Source organism: Lathamus discolor, chromosome 7 (genome assembly GCF_037157495.1).
Source record: "Lathamus discolor isolate bLatDis1 chromosome 7, bLatDis1.hap1, whole genome shotgun sequence".
Taxonomy (NCBI): domain Eukaryota; kingdom Metazoa; phylum Chordata; class Aves; order Psittaciformes; family Psittacidae; genus Lathamus; species Lathamus discolor.
In genome coordinates this window covers 23,553,214-23,570,009 of record NC_088890.1, presented here as the reverse complement: position 1 = coordinate 23,570,009, position 16,796 = coordinate 23,553,214, and positions in this window count along the sequence as shown.

The following is a 16,796-nucleotide window of genomic DNA, read 5'->3' as shown; positions in this document are numbered from 1 at the left end:
AGAAACATCATTCGCACCTGGATCTTCTGCTCTGGGAGCAGAGTTCAAACATTCGTTTCCTACGCTGCTCTGCTCAGGCAGCTCCAGACTCCACCGATGTCGGATTCGAATGCACTTTGAGGTAGGGAAGTAAGGAGTGACAGCAATGTGTGTGTCACCCTTGAAAGCGCACTGTGTGCAGAAGATGCCCAGACACATCTTTCACTCCTGCCTCTTTTCCTGTGGGAGCAGAGTTCACAAGTTTATGCTTCACTCTGCTGAGCTCAGCCGACGGCAGGAACCGGAGATGTTGGATTCAAATGCACTTTAAGGTAGGAAAGTGAGGAAAAACAGCAATGTGTGTGTCACCCTTGCAAAGCTCACTGGGTGCTGAAGATGGCGAGAGAGATCTTTCACTCCTGGCTCTTTGGCTGTGGGAGCAGAGTTCAAACGTTCGTGCTTTACTCTGCTGTGCTCAGAGAGCACCAGGCACCGGAGATGTTGGATTCAAACGCACTTTTAGGTAGGAAGGGAGGAGAGACAGCAATGAGTGTGTCACCCTTGCAGTGCTCCCTGTGTGCTGAAGATCCTCAGCAACATCTTTCACTCCTGCCTCTTTGGCTCTGGGAGCAGAGTTCAAACGTTCCTGCTTTACTCAGCTGTGCTCAGAGATGACCAGGCACCAGAGATGATTCAAATGCACTTTGTGGTAGGAAAATGAGGAGAGACAGCAATGTGTGTGTCACCCTTGCAAAGCTCACTGAGTGCTGAAGACGCCCAGAAACATCATTCGCACCTGGATCTTCTGCTCTGGGAGCAGAGTTCAAACATTCGTTTCCTACGCTGCTCTGCTCAGGCAGCTCCAGACTCCACCGATGTCGGATTCGAATGCACTTTGAGGTAGGGAAGTAAGGAGTGACAGCAATGTGTGTGTCACCCTTGAAAGCGCACTGTGTGCAGAAGATGCCCAGACACATCTTTCACTCCTGCCTCTTTTCCTGTGGGAGCAGAGTTCACATGTTTATGCTTCACTCTGCTGAGCTCAGCCGACGGCAGGAACCGGAGATGTTGGATTCAAATGCACTTTAAGGTAGGAAAGTGAGGAAAAACAGCAATGTGTGTGTCACCCTTGCAAAGCTCACTGGGTGCTGAAGATGGCGAGAGAGATCTTTCACTCCTGGCTCTTTGGCTGTGGGAGCAGAGTTCAAACGTTCGTGCCTTACTCTGCTGTGCTCAGAGAGCACCAGGCACCAAAAATGTTGGATTCAAACGCACTTTTAGGTAGGAAGGGAGGAGAGACAGCAATGAGTGTGTCACCCTTGCAGTGCTCCCTGTGTGCTGAAGTTGCCCAGCAACATCTTTCACTCCTGCCTCTTTGGTTCTGGGAGCAGAGTTGAAACGTTCGTGCTTTACTCTGCTGTGCTCAGCTGGAAATAGGCACCGGAGATATTGAATTCAAATGCACTTTGAGGTAGGGATTGAGGAGAGACAGCAATGTGTGTGTCGCTCTTCAAAGCTCACTGTCTGCTGAAATTGCAATGCAACATCTTTCATTCCTGCCTCTTTTCCGGTAGGAGCAGAGTTTAAACGTTCGTGCTTTACTCTGCTGTGCTCTGAGAGCACCAGGCACCAAAGATGTTGGATTCAAATGCACTTTCAGGTAGAAAGACAGTAGAGACAGCAATGTGTGTGTCACCCTTGCAAAGCTCACTGAGTGCTGAAGACGCCCAGAAACATCATTCGCACCTGGATCTTCTGCTCTGGGAGCAGAGTTCAAACATTCGTTTCCTACGCTGCTCTGCTCAGGCAGCTCCAGACTCCACCGATGTCGGATTCGAATGCACTTTGAGGTAGGGAAGTAAGGAGTGACAGCAATGTGTGTGTCACCCTTGAAAGCGCACTGTGTGCAGAAGATGCCCAGACACATCTTTCACTCCTGCCTCTTTTCCTGTGGGAGCAGAGTTCACATGTTTATGCTTCACTCTGCTGAGCTCAGCCGACGGCAGGAACCGGAGATGTTGGATTCAAATGCACTTTAAGGTAGGAAAGTGAGGAAAAACAGCAATGTGTGTGTCACCCTTGCAAAGCTCACTGGGTGCTGAAGATGGCGAGAGAGATCTTTCACTCCTGGCTCTTTGGCTGTGGGAGCAGAGTTCAAACGTTCGTGCTTTACTCTGCTGTGCTCAGAGAGCACCAGGCACCGGAGATGTTGGATTCAAACGCACTTTTAGGTAGGAAGGGAGGAGAGACAGCAATGAGTGTGTCACCCTTACAGTGCTCCCTGTGTGCTGAAGATCCTCAGCAACATCTTTCACTCCTGCCTCTTTGGCTCTGGGAGCAGAGTTCAAACGTTCCTGCTTTACTCAGCTGTGCTCAGAGATGACCAGGCACCAGAGATGATTCAAATGCACTTTGTGGTAGGAAAATGAGGAGAGACAGCAATGTGTGTGTCACCCTTGCAAAGCTCACTGAGTGCTGAAGACGCCCAGAAACATCATTCGCACCTGGATCTTCTGCTCTGGGAGCAGAGTTCAAACATTCGTTTCCTACGCTGCTCTGCTCAGGCAGCTCCAGACTCCACCGATGTCGGATTCGAATGCACTTTGAGGTAGGGAAGTAAGGAGTGACAGCAATGTGTGTGTCACCCTTGAAAGCGCACTGTGTGCAGAAGATGCCCAGACACATCTTTCACTCCTGCCTCTTTTCCTGTGGGAGCAGAGTTCACATGTTTATGCTTCACTCTGCTGAGCTCAGCCGACGGCAGGAACCGGAGATGTTGGATTCAAATGCACTTTAAGGTAGGAAAGTGAGGAAAAACAGCAATGTGTGTGTCACCCTTGCAAAGCTCACTGGGTGCTGAAGATGGCGAGAGAGATCTTTCACTCCTGGCTCTTTGGCTGTGGGAGCAGAGTTCAAACGTTCGTGCCTTACTCTGCTGTGCTCAGAGAGCACCAGGCACCAAAAATGTTGGATTCAAACGCACTTTTAGGTAGGAAGGGAGGAGAGACAGCAATGAGTGTGTCACCCTTGCAGTGCTCCCTGTGTGCTGAAGTTGCCCAGCAACATCTTTCACTCCTGCCTCTTTGGTTCTGGGAGCAGAGTTGAAACGTTCGTGCTTTACTCTGCTGTGCTCAGCTGGAAATAGGCACCGGAGATATTGAATTCAAATGCACTTTGAGGTAGGGATTGAGGAGAGACAGCAATGTGTGTGTCGCTCTTCAAAGCTCACTGTCTGCTGAAATTGCAATGCAACATCTTTCATTCCTGCCTCTTTTCCGGTAGGAGCAGAGTTTAAACGTTCGTGCTTTACTCTGCTGTGCTCTGAGAGCACCAGGCACCAAAGATGTTGGATTCAAATGCACTTTCAGGTAGAAAGACAGTAGAGACAGCAATGTGTGTGTCACCCTTGCAAAGCTCACTGAGTGCTGAAGACGCCCAGAAACATCATTCGCACCTGGATCTTCTGCTCTGGGAGCAGAGTTCAAACATTCGTTTCCTACGCTGCTCTGCTCAGGCAGCTCCAGACTCCACCGATGTCGGATTCGAATGCACTTTGAGGTAGGGAAGTAAGGAGTGACAGCAATGTGTGTGTCACCCTTGAAAGCGCACTGTGTGCAGAAGATGCCCAGACACATCTTTCACTCCTGCCTCTTTTCCTGTGGGAGCAGAGTTCACATGTTTATGCTTCACTCTGCTGAGCTCAGCCGACGGCAGGAACCGGAGATGTTGGATTCAAATGCACTTTAAGGTAGGAAAGTGAGGAAAAACAGCAATGTGTGTGTCACCCTTGCAAAGCTCACTGGGTGCTGAAGATGGCGAGAGAGATCTTTCACTCCTGGCTCTTTGGCTGTGGGAGCAGAGTTCAAACGTTCGTGCTTTACTCTGCTGTGCTCAGAGAGCACCAGGCACCGGAGATGTTGGATTCAAACGCACTTTTAGGTAGGAAGGGAGGAGAGACAGCAATGAGTGTGTCACCCTTACAGTGCTCCCTGTGTGCTGAAGATCCTCAGCAACATCTTTCACTCCTGCCTCTTTGGCTCTGGGAGCAGAGTTCAAACGTTCCTGCTTTACTCAGCTGTGCTCAGAGATGACCAGGCACCAGAGATGATTCAAATGCACTTTGTGGTAGGAAAATGAGGAGAGACAGCAATGTGTGTGTCACCCTTGCAAAGCTCACTGAGTGCTGAAGACGCCCAGAAACATCATTCGCACCTGGATCTTCTGCTCTGGGAGCAGAGTTCAAACATTCGTTTCCTACGCTGCTCTGCTCAGGCAGCTCCAGACTCCACCGATGTCGGATTCGAATGCACTTTGAGGTAGGGAAGTAAGGAGTGACAGCAATGTGTGTGTCACCCTTGAAAGCGCACTGTGTGCAGAAGATGCCCAGACACATCTTTCACTCCTGCCTCTTTTCCTGTGGGAGCAGAGTTCACATGTTTATGCTTCACTCTGCTGAGCTCAGCCGACGGCAGGAACCGGAGATGTTGGATTCAAATGCACTTTAAGGTAGGAAAGTGAGGAAAAACAGCAATGTGTGTGTCACCCTTGCAAAGCTCACTGGGTGCTGAAGATGGCGAGAGAGATCTTTCACTCCTGGCTCTTTGGCTGTGGGAGCAGAGTTCAAACGTTCGTGCCTTACTCTGCTGTGCTCAGAGAGCACCAGGCACCAAAAATGTTGGATTCAAACGCACTTTTAGGTAGGAAGGGAGGAGAGACAGCAATGAGTGTGTCACCCTTGCAGTGCTCCCTGTGTGCTGAAGGTGCCCAGCAACATCTTTCACTCCTGCCTCTTTGGTTCTGGGAGCAGAGTTGAAACGTTCGTGCTTTACTCTGCTGTGCTCAGCTGGAAATAGGCACCGGAGATATTGAATTCAAATCCACTTTGAGGTAGGGATTGAGGAGAGACAGCAATGTGTGTGTCGCTCTTCAAAGCTCACTGTCTGCTGAAATTGCAATGCAACATCTTTCATTCCTGCCTCTTTTCCGGTAGGAGCAGAGTTTAAACGTTCGTGCTTTACTCTGCTGTGCTCTGAGAGCACCAGGCACCAAAGATGTTGGATTCAAATGCACTTTCAGGTAGAAAGACAGTAGAGACAGCAATGTGTGTGTCACCCTTGCAAAGCTCACTGAGTGCTGAAGACGCCCAGAAACATCATTCGCACCTGGATCTTCTGCTCTGGGAGCAGAGTTCAAACATTCGTTTCCTACGCTGCTCTGCTCAGGCAGCTCCAGACTCCACCGATGTCGGATTCGAATGCACTTTGAGGTAGGGAAGTAAGGAGTGACAGCAATGTGTGTGTCACCCTTGAAAGCGCACTGTGTGCAGAAGATGCCCAGACACATCTTTCACTCCTGCCTCTTTTCCTGTGGGAGCAGAGTTCACAAGTTTATGCTTCACTCTGCTGAGCTCAGCCGACGGCAGGAACCGGAGATGTTGGATTCAAATGCACTTTAAGGTAGGAAAGTGAGGAAAAACAGCAATGTGTGTGTCACCCTTGCAAAGCTCACTGGGTGCTGAAGATGGCGAGAGAGATCTTTCACTCCTGGCTCTTTGGCTGTGGGAGCAGAGTTCAAACGTTCGTGCTTTACTCTGCTGTGCTCAGAGAGCACCAGGCACCGGAGATGTTGGATTCAAACGCACTTTTAGGTAGGAAGGGAGGAGAGACAGCAATGAGTGTGTCACCCTTGCAGTGCTCCCTGTGTGCTGAAGATCCTCAGCAACATCTTTCACTCCTGCCTCTTTGGCTCTGGGAGCAGAGTTCAAACGTTCCTGCTTTACTCAGCTGTGCTCAGAGATGACCAGGCACCAGAGATGATTCAAATGCACTTTGTGGTAGGAAAATGAGGAGAGACAGCAATGTGTGTGTCACCCTTGCAAAGCTCACTGAGTGCTGAAGACGCCCAGAAACATCATTCGCACCTGGATCTTCTGCTCTGGGAGCAGAGTTCAAACATTCGTTTCCTACGCTGCTCTGCTCAGGCAGCTCCAGACTCCACCGATGTCGGATTCGAATGCACTTTGAGGTAGGGAAGTAAGGAGTGACAGCAATGTGTGTGTCACCCTTGAAAGCGCACTGTGTGCAGAAGATGCCCAGACACATCTTTCACTCCTGCCTCTTTTCCTGTGGGAGCAGAGTTCACATGTTTATGCTTCACTCTGCTGAGCTCAGCCGACGGCAGGAACCGGAGATGTTGGATTCAAATGCACTTTGAGGTAGGAAAGTGAGGAAAAACAGCAATGTGTGTGTCACCCTTGCAAAGCTCACTGGGTGCTGAAGATGGCGAGAGAGATCTTTCACTCCTGGCTCTTTGGCTGTGGGAGCAGAGTTCAAACGTTCGTGCCTTACTCTGCTGTGCTCAGAGAGCACCAGGCACCAAAAATGTTGGATTCAAACGCACTTTTAGGTAGGAAGGGAGGAGAGACAGCAATGAGTGTGTCACCCTTGCAGTGCTCCCTGTGTGCTGAAGTTGCCCAGCAACATCTTTCACTCATGCCTCTTTGGTTCTGGGAGCAGAGTTGAAACGTTCGTGCTTTACTCTGCTGTGCTCAGCTGGAAATAGGCACCGGAGATATTGAATTCAAATGCACTTTGAGGTAGGGATTGAGGAGAGACAGCAATGTGTGTGTCGCTCTTCAAAGCTCACTGTCTGCTGAAATTGCAATGCAACATCTTTCATTCCTGCCTCTTTTCCGGTAGGAGCAGAGTTTAAACGTTCGTGCTTTACTCTGCTGTGCTCTGAGAGCACCAGGCACCAAAGATGTTGGATTCAAATGCACTTTCAGGTAGAAAGACAGTAGAGACAGCAATGTGTGTGTCACCCTTGCAAAGCTCACTGAGTGCTGAAGACGCCCAGAAACATCATTCGCACCTGGATCTTCTGCTCTGGGAGCAGAGTTCAAACATTCGTTTCCTACGCTGCTCTGCTCAGGCAGCTCCAGACTCCACCGATGTCGGATTCGAATGCACTTTGAGGTAGGGAAGTAAGGAGTGACAGCAATGTGTGTGTCACCCTTGAAAGCGCACTGTGTGCAGAAGATGCCCAGACACATCTTTCACTCCTGCCTCTTTTCCTGTGGGAGCAGAGTTCACATGTTTATGCTTCACTCTGCTGAGCTCAGCCGACGGCAGGAACCGGAGATGTTGGATTCAAATGCACTTTAAGGTAGGAAAGTGAGGAAAAACAGCAATGTGTGTGTCACCCTTGCAAAGCTCACTGGGTGCTGAAGATGGCGAGAGAGATCTTTCACTCCTGGCTCTTTGGCTGTGGGAGCAGAGTTCAAACGTTCGTGCTTTACTCTGCTGTGCTCAGAGAGCACCAGGCACCGGAGATGTTGGATTCAAACGCACTTTTAGGTAGGAAGGGAGGAGAGACAGCAATGAGTGTGTCACCCTTACAGTGCTCCCTGTGTGCTGAAGATCCTCAGCAACATCTTTCACTCCTGCCTCTTTGGCTCTGGGAGCAGAGTTCAAACGTTCCTGCTTTACTCAGCTGTGCTCAGAGATGACCAGGCACCAGAGATGATTCAAATGCACTTTGTGGTAGGAAAATGAGGAGAGACAGCAATGTGTGTGTCACCCTTGCAAAGCTCACTGAGTGCTGAAGACGCCCAGAAACATCATTCGCACCTGGATCTTCTGCTCTGGGAGCAGAGTTCAAACATTCGTTTCCTACGCTGCTCTGCTCAGGCAGCTCCAGACTCCACCGATGTCGGATTCGAATGCACCTTGAGGTAGGGAAGTAAGGAGTGACAGCAATGTGTGTGTCACCCTTGAAAGCGCACTGTGTGCAGAAGATGCCCAGACACATCTTTCACTCCTGCCTCTTTTCCTGTGGGAGCAGAGTTCACATGTTTATGCTTCACTCTGCTGAGCTCAGCCGACGGCAGGAACCGGAGATGTTGGATTCAAATGCACTTTAAGGTAGGAAAGTGAGGAAAAACAGCAATGTGTGTGTCACCCTTGCAAAGCTCACTGGGTGCTGAAGATGGCGAGAGAGATCTTTCACTCCTGGCTCTTTGGCTGTGGGAGCAGAGTTCAAACGTTCGTGCCTTACTCTGCTGTGCTCAGAGAGCACCAGGCACCAAAAATGTTGGATTCAAACGCACTTTTAGGTAGGAAGGGAGGAGAGACAGCAATGAGTGTGTCACCCTTGCAGTGCTCCCTGTGTGCTGAAGGTGCCCAGCAACATCTTTCACTCCTGCCTCTTTGGTTCTGGGAGCAGAGTTGAAACGTTCGTGCTTTACTCTGCTGTGCTCAGCTGGAAATAGGCACCGGAGATATTGAATTCAAATCCACTTTGAGGTAGGGATTGAGGAGAGACAGCAATGTGTGTGTCGCTCTTCAAAGCTCACTGTCTGCTGAAATTGCAATGCAACATCTTTCATTCCTGCCTCTTTTCCGGTAGGAGCAGAGTTTAAACGTTCGTGCTTTACTCTGCTGTGCTCTGAGAGCACCAGGCACCAAAGATGTTGGATTCAAATGCACTTTCAGGTAGAAAGACAGTAGAGACAGCAATGTGTGTGTCACCCTTGCAAAGCTCACTGAGTGCTGAAGACGCCCAGAAACATCATTCGCACCTGGATCTTCTGCTCTGGGAGCAGAGTTCAAACATTCGTTTCCTACGCTGCTCTGCTCAGGCAGCTCCAGACTCCACCGATGTCGGATTCGAATGCACTTTGAGGTAGGGAAGTAAGGAGTGACAGCAATGTGTGTGTCACCCTTGAAAGCGCACTGTGTGCAGAAGATGCCCAGACACATCTTTCACTCCTGCCTCTTTTCCTGTGGGAGCAGAGTTCACAAGTTTATGCTTCACTCTGCTGAGCTCAGCCGACGGCAGGAACCGGAGATGTTGGATTCAAATGCACTTTAAGGTAGGAAAGTGAGGAAAAACAGCAATGTGTGTGTCACCCTTGCAAAGCTCACTGGGTGCTGAAGATGGCGAGAGAGATCTTTCACTCCTGGCTCTTTGGCTGTGGGAGCAGAGTTCAAACGTTCGTGCCTTACTCTGCTGTGCTCAGAGAGCACCAGGCACCAAAAATGTTGGATTCAAACGCACTTTTAGGTAGGAAGGGAGGAGAGACAGCAATGAGTGTGTCACCCTTGCAGTGCTCCCTGTGTGCTGAAGTTGCCCAGCAACATCTTTCACTCATGCCTCTTTGGTTCTGGGAGCAGAGTTGAAACGTTCGTGCTTTACTCTGCTGTGCTCAGCTGGAAATAGGCACCGGAGATATTGAATTCAAATGCACTTTGAGGTAGGGATTGAGGAGAGACAGCAATGTGTGTGTCGCTCTTCAAAGCTCACTGTCTGCTGAAATTGCAATGCAACATCTTTCATTCCTGCCTCTTTTCCGGTAGGAGCAGAGTTTAAACGTTCGTGCTTTACTCTGCTGTGCTCTGAGAGCACCAGGCACCAAAGATGTTGGATTCAAATGCACTTTCAGGTAGAAAGACAGTAGAGACAGCAATGTGTGTGTCACCCTTGCAAAGCTCACTGAGTGCTGAAGACGCCCAGAAACATCATTCGCACCTGGATCTTCTGCTCTGGGAGCAGAGTTCAAACATTCGTTTCCTACGCTGCTCTGCTCAGGCAGCTCCAGACTCCACCGATGTCGGATTCGAATGCACTTTGAGGTAGGGAAGTAAGGAGTGACAGCAATGTGTGTGTCACCCTTGAAAGCGCACTGTGTGCAGAAGATGCCCAGACACATCTTTCACTCCTGCCTCTTTTCCTGTGGGAGCAGAGTTCACATGTTTATGCTTCACTCTGCTGAGCTCAGCCGACGGCAGGAACCGGAGATGTTGGATTCAAATGCACTTTAAGGTAGGAAAGTGAGGAAAAACAGCAATGTGTGTGTCACCCTTGCAAAGCTCACTGGGTGCTGAAGATGGCGAGAGAGATCTTTCACTCCTGGCTCTTTGGCTGTGGGAGCAGAGTTCAAACGTTCGTGCTTTACTCTGCTGTGCTCAGAGAGCACCAGGCACCGGAGATGTTGGATTCAAACGCACTTTTAGGTAGGAAGGGAGGAGAGACAGCAATGAGTGTGTCACCCTTACAGTGCTCCCTGTGTGCTGAAGATCCTCAGCAACATCTTTCACTCCTGCCTCTTTGGCTCTGGGAGCAGAGTTCAAACGTTCCTGCTTTACTCAGCTGTGCTCAGAGATGACCAGGCACCAGAGATGATTCAAATGCACTTTGTGGTAGGAAAATGAGGAGAGACAGCAATGTGTGTGTCACCCTTGCAAAGCTCACTGAGTGCTGAAGACGCCCAGAAACATCATTCGCACCTGGATCTTCTGCTCTGGGAGCAGAGTTCAAACATTCGTTTCCTACGCTGCTCTGCTCAGGCAGCTCCAGACTCCACCGATGTCGGATTCGAATGCACCTTGAGGTAGGGAAGTAAGGAGTGACAGCAATGTGTGTGTCACCCTTGAAAGCGCACTGTGTGCAGAAGATGCCCAGACACATCTTTCACTCCTGCCTCTTTTCCTGTGGGAGCAGAGTTCACATGTTTATGCTTCACTCTGCTGAGCTCAGCCGACGGCAGGAACCGGAGATGTTGGATTCAAATGCACTTTAAGGTAGGAAAGTGAGGAAAAACAGCAATGTGTGTGTCACCCTTGCAAAGCTCACTGGGTGCTGAAGATGGCGAGAGAGATCTTTCACTCCTGGCTCTTTGGCTGTGGGAGCAGAGTTCAAACGTTCGTGCCTTACTCTGCTGTGCTCAGAGAGCACCAGGCACCAAAAATGTTGGATTCAAACGCACTTTTAGGTAGGAAGGGAGGAGAGACAGCAATGAGTGTGTCACCCTTGCAGTGCTCCCTGTGTGCTGAAGGTGCCCAGCAACATCTTTCACTCCTGCCTCTTTGGTTCTGGGAGCAGAGTTGAAACGTTCGTGCTTTACTCTGCTGTGCTCAGCTGGAAATAGGCACCGGAGATATTGAATTCAAATCCACTTTGAGGTAGGGATTGAGGAGAGACAGCAATGTGTGTGTCGCTCTTCAAAGCTCACTGTCTGCTGAAATTGCAATGCAACATCTTTCATTCCTGCCTCTTTTCCGGTAGGAGCAGAGTTTAAACGTTCGTGCTTTACTCTGCTGTGCTCTGAGAGCACCAGGCACCAAAGATGTTGGATTCAAATGCACTTTCAGGTAGAAAGACAGTAGAGACAGCAATGTGTGTGTCACCCTTGCAAAGCTCACTGAGTGCTGAAGACGCCCAGAAACATCATTCGCACCTGGATCTTCTGCTCTGGGAGCAGAGTTCAAACATTCGTTTCCTACGCTGCTCTGCTCAGGCAGCTCCAGACTCCACCGATGTCGGATTCGAATGCACTTTGAGGTAGGGAAGTAAGGAGTGACAGCAATGTGTGTGTCACCCTTGAAAGCGCACTGTGTGCAGAAGATGCCCAGACACATCTTTCACTCCTGCCTCTTTTCCTGTGGGAGCAGAGTTCACAAGTTTATGCTTCACTCTGCTGAGCTCAGCCGACGGCAGGAACCGGAGATGTTGGATTCAAATGCACTTTAAGGTAGGAAAGTGAGGAAAAACAGCAATGTGTGTGTCACCCTTGCAAAGCTCACTGGGTGCTGAAGATGGCGAGAGAGATCTTTCACTCCTGGCTCTTTGGCTGTGGGAGCAGAGTTCAAACGTTCGTGCTTTACTCTGCTGTGCTCAGAGAGCACCAGGCACCGGAGATGTTGGATTCAAACGCACTTTTAGGTAGGAAGGGAGGAGAGACAGCAATGAGTGTGTCACCCTTGCAGTGCTCCCTGTGTGCTGAAGATCCTCAGCAACATCTTTCACTCCTGCCTCTTTGGCTCTGGGAGCAGAGTTCAAACGTTCCTGCTTTACTCAGCTGTGCTCAGAGATGACCAGGCACCAGAGATGATTCAAATGCACTTTGTGGTAGGAAAATGAGGAGAGACAGCAATGTGTGTGTCACCCTTGCAAAGCTCACTGAGTGCTGAAGACGCCCAGAAACATCATTCGCACCTGGATCTTCTGCTCTGGGAGCAGAGTTCAAACATTCGTTTCCTACGCTGCTCTGCTCAGGCAGCTCCAGACTCCACGGATGTCGGATTCGAATGCACTTTGAGGTAGGGAAGTAAGGAGTGACAGCAATGTGTGTGTCACCCTTGAAAGCGCACTGTGTGCAGAAGATGCCCAGACACATCTTTCACTCCTGCCTCTTTTCCTGTGGGAGCAGAGTTCACATGTTTATGCTTCACTCTGCTGAGCTCAGCCGACGGCAGGAACCGGAGATGTTGGATTCAAATGCACTTTAAGGTAGGAAAGTGAGGAAAAACAGCAATGTGTGTGTCACCCTTGCAAAGCTCACTGGGTGCTGAAGATGGCGAGAGAGATCTTTCACTCCTGGCTCTTTGGCTGTGGGAGCAGAGTTCAAACGTTCGTGCCTTACTCTGCTGTGCTCAGAGAGCACCAGGCACCAAAAATGTTGGATTCAAACGCACTTTTAGGTAGGAAGGGAGGAGAGACAGCAATGAGTGTGTCACCCTTGCAGTGCTCCCTGTGTGCTGAAGGTGCCCAGCAACATCTTTCACTCCTGCCTCTTTGGTTCTGGGAGCAGAGTTGAAACGTTCGTGCTTTACTCTGCTGTGCTCAGCTGGAAATAGGCACCGGAGATATTGAATTCAAATGCACTTTGAGGTAGGGATTGAGGAGAGACAGCAATGTGTGTGTCGCTCTTCAAAGCTCACTGTCTGCTGAAATTGCAATGCAACATCTTTCATTCCTGCCTCTTTTCCGGTAGGAGCAGAGTTTAAACGTTCGTGCTTTACTCTGCTGTGCTCTGAGAGCACCAGGCACCAAAGATGTTGGATTCAAATGCACTTTCAGGTAGAAAGACAGTAGAGACAGCAATGTGTGTGTCACCCTTGCAAAGCTCACTGAGTGCTGAAGACGCCCAGAAACATCATTCGCACCTGGATCTTCTGCTCTGGGAGCAGAGTTCAAACATTCGTTTCCTACGCTGCTCTGCTCAGGCAGCTCCAGACTCCACCGATGTCGGATTCGAATGCACTTTGAGGTAGGGAAGTAAGGAGTGGCAGCAATGTGTGTGTCACCCTTGAAAGCGCACTGTGTGCAGAAGATGCCCAGACACATCTTTCACTCCTGCCTCTTTTCCTGTGGGAGCAGAGTTCACAAGTTTATGCTTCACTCTGCTGAGCTCAGCCGACGGCAGGAACCGGAGATGTTGGATTCAAATGCACTTTAAGGTAGGAAAGTGAGGAAAAACAGCAATGTGTGTGTCACCCTTGCAAAGCTCACTGGGTGCTGAAGATGGCGAGAGAGATCTTTCACTCCTGGCTCTTTGGCTGTGGGAGCAGAGTTCAAACGTTCGTGCTTTACTCTGCTGTGCTCAGAGAGCACCAGGCACCGGAGATGTTGGATTCAAACGCACTTTTAGGTAGGAAGGGAGGAGAGACAGCAATGAGTGTGTCACCCTTGCAGTGCTCCCTGTGTGCTGAAGATCCTCAGCAACATCTTTCACTCCTGCCTCTTTGGCTCTGGGAGCAGAGTTCAAACGTTCCTGCTTTACTCAGCTGTGCTCAGAGATGACCAGGCACCAGAGATGATTCAAATGCACTTTGTGGTAGGAAAATGAGGAGAGACAGCAATGTGTGTGTCACCCTTGCAAAGCTCACTGAGTGCTGAAGACGCCCAGAAACATCATTCGCACCTGGATCTTCTGCTCTGGGAGCAGAGTTCAAACATTCGTTTCCTACGCTGCTCTGCTCAGGCAGCTCCAGACTCCACCGATGTCAGATTCGAATGCACTTTGAGGTAGGGAAGTAAGGAGTGACAGCAATGTGTGTGTCACCCTTGAAAGCGCACTGTGTGCAGAAGATGCCCAGACACATCTTTCACTCCTGCCTCTTTTCCTGTGGGAGCAGAGTTCACATGTTTATGCTTCACTCTGCTGAGCTCAGCCGACGGCAGGAACCGGAGATGTTGGATTCAAATGCACTTTAAGGTAGGAAAGTGAGGAAAAACAGCAATGTGTGTGTCACCCTTGCAAAGCTCACTGGGTGCTGAAGATGGCGAGAGAGATCTTTCACTCCTGGCTCTTTGGCTGTGGGAGCAGAGTTCAAACGTTCGTGCCTTACTCTGCTGTGCTCAGAGAGCACCAGGCACCGGAGATGTTGGATTCAAACGCACTTTTAGGTAGGAAGGGAGGAGAGACAGCAATGAGTGTGTCACCCTTGCAGTGCTCCCTGTGTGCTGAAGGTGCCCAGCAACATCTTTCACTCCTGCCTCTTTGGTTCTGGGAGCAGAGTTGAAACGTTCGTGCTTTACTCTGCTGTGCTCAGCTGGAAATAGGCACCGGAGATATTGAATTCAAATGCACTTTGAGGTAGGGATTGAGGAGAGACAGCAATGTGTGTGTCGCTCTTCAAAGCTCACTGTCTGCTGAAATTGCAATGCAACATCTTTCATTCCTGCCTCTTTTCCGGTAGGAGCAGAGTTTAAACGTTCGTGCTTTACTCTGCTGTGCTCTGAGAGCACCAGGCACCAAAGATGTTGGATTCAAATGCACTTTCAGGTAGAAAGACAGTAGAGACAGCAATGTGTGTGTCACCCTTGCAAAGCTCACTGAGTGCTGAAGACGCCCAGAAACATCATTCGCACCTGGATCTTCTGCTCTGGGAGCAGAGTTCAAACATTCGTTTCCTACGCTGCTCTGCTCAGGCAGCTCCAGACTCCACCGATGTCGGATTCGAATGCACTTTGAGGTAGGGAAGTAAGGAGTGACAGCAATGTGTGTGTCACCCTTGAAAGCGCACTGTGTGCAGAAGATGCCCAGACACATCTTTCACTCCTGCCTCTTTTCCTGTGGGAGCAGAGTTCACATGTTTATGCTTCACTCTGCTGAGCTCAGCCGACGGCAGGAACCGGAGATGTTGGATTCAAATGCACTTTAAGGTAGGAAAGTGAGGAAAAACAGCAATGTGTGTGTCACCCTTGCAAAGCTCACTGGGTGCTGAAGATGGCGAGAGAGATCTTTCACTCCTGGCTCTTTGGCTGTGGGAGCAGAGTTCAAACGTTCGTGCCTTACTCTGCTGTGCTCAGAGAGCACCAGGCACCGGAGATGTTGGATTCAAACGCACTTTTAGGTAGGAAGGGAGGAGAGACAGCAATGAGTGTGTCACCCTTGCAAAGCTCACTGAGTGCTGAAGACGCCCAGAAACATCATTCGCACCTGGATCTTCTGCTCTGGGAGCAGAGTTCAAACATTCGTTTCCTACGCTGCTCTGCTCAGGCAGCTCCAGACTCCACGGATGTCGGATTCGAATGCACTTTGAGGTAGGGAAGTAAGGAGTGACAGCAATGTGTGTGTCACCCTTGAAAGCGCACTGTGTGCAGAAGATGCCCAGACACATCTTTCACTCCTGCCTCTTTTCCTGTGGGAGCAGAGTTCACATGTTTATGCTTCACTCTGCTGAGCTCAGCCGACGGCAGGAACCGGAGATGTTGGATTCAAATGCACTTTAAGGTAGGAAAGTGAGGAAAAACAGCAATGTGTGTGTCACCCTTGCAAAGCTCACTGGGTGCTGAAGATGGCGAGAGAGATCTTTCACTCCTGGCTCTTTGGCTGTGGGAGCAGAGTTCAAACGTTCGTGCCTTACTCTGCTGTGCTCAGAGAGCACCAGGCACCAAAAATGTTGGATTCAAACGCACTTTTAGGTAGGAAGGGAGGAGAGACAGCAATGAGTGTGTCACCCTTGCAGTGCTCCCTGTGTGCTGAAGGTGCCCAGCAACATCTTTCACTCCTGCCTCTTTGGTTCTGGGAGCAGAGTTGAAACGTTCGTGCTTTACTCTGCTGTGCTCAGCTGGAAATAGGCACCGGAGATATTGAATTCAAATGCACTTTGAGGTAGGGATTGAGGAGAGACAGCAATGTGTGTGTCGCTCTTCAAAGCTCACTGTCTGCTGAAATTGCAATGCAACATCTTTCATTCCTGCCTCTTTTCCGGTAGGAGCAGAGTTTAAACGTTCGTGCTTTACTCTGCTGTGCTCTGAGAGCACCAGGCACCAAAGATGTTGGATTCAAATGCACTTTCAGGTAGAAAGACAGTAGAGACAGCAATGTGTGTGTCACCCTTGCAAAGCTCACTGAGTGCTGAAGACGCCCAGAAACATCATTCGCACCTGGATCTTCTGCTCTGGGAGCAGAGTTCAAACATTCGTTTCCTACGCTGCTCTGCTCAGGCAGCTCCAGACTCCACCGATGTCGGATTCGAATGCACTTTGAGGTAGGGAAGTAAGGAGTGACAGCAATGTGTGTGTCACCCTTGAAAGCGCACTGTGTGCAGAAGATGCCCAGACACATCTTTCACTCCTGCCTCTTTTCCTGTGGGAGCAGAGTTCACATGTTTATGCTTCACTCTGCTGAGCTCAGCCGACGGCAGGAACCGGAGATGTTGGATTCAAATGCACTTTAAGGTAGGAAAGTGAGGAAAAACAGCAATGTGTGTGTCACCCTTGCAAAGCTCACTGGGTGCTGAAGATGGCGAGAGAGATCTTTCACTCCTGGCTCTTTGGCTGTGGGAGCAGAGTTCAAACGTTCGTGCCTTACTCTGCTGTGCTCAGAGAGCACCAGGCACCGGAGATGTTGGATTCAAACGCACTTTTAGGTAGGAAGGGAGGAGAGACAGCAATGAGTGTGTCACCCTTGCAGTGCTCCCTGTGTGCTGAAGGTGCCCAGCAACATCTTTCACTCCTGCCTCTTTGGTTCTGGGAGCAGAGTTCAAACGTTCGTGCTTTACTCTGCTGTGCTCAGCTGGAAATAGGCA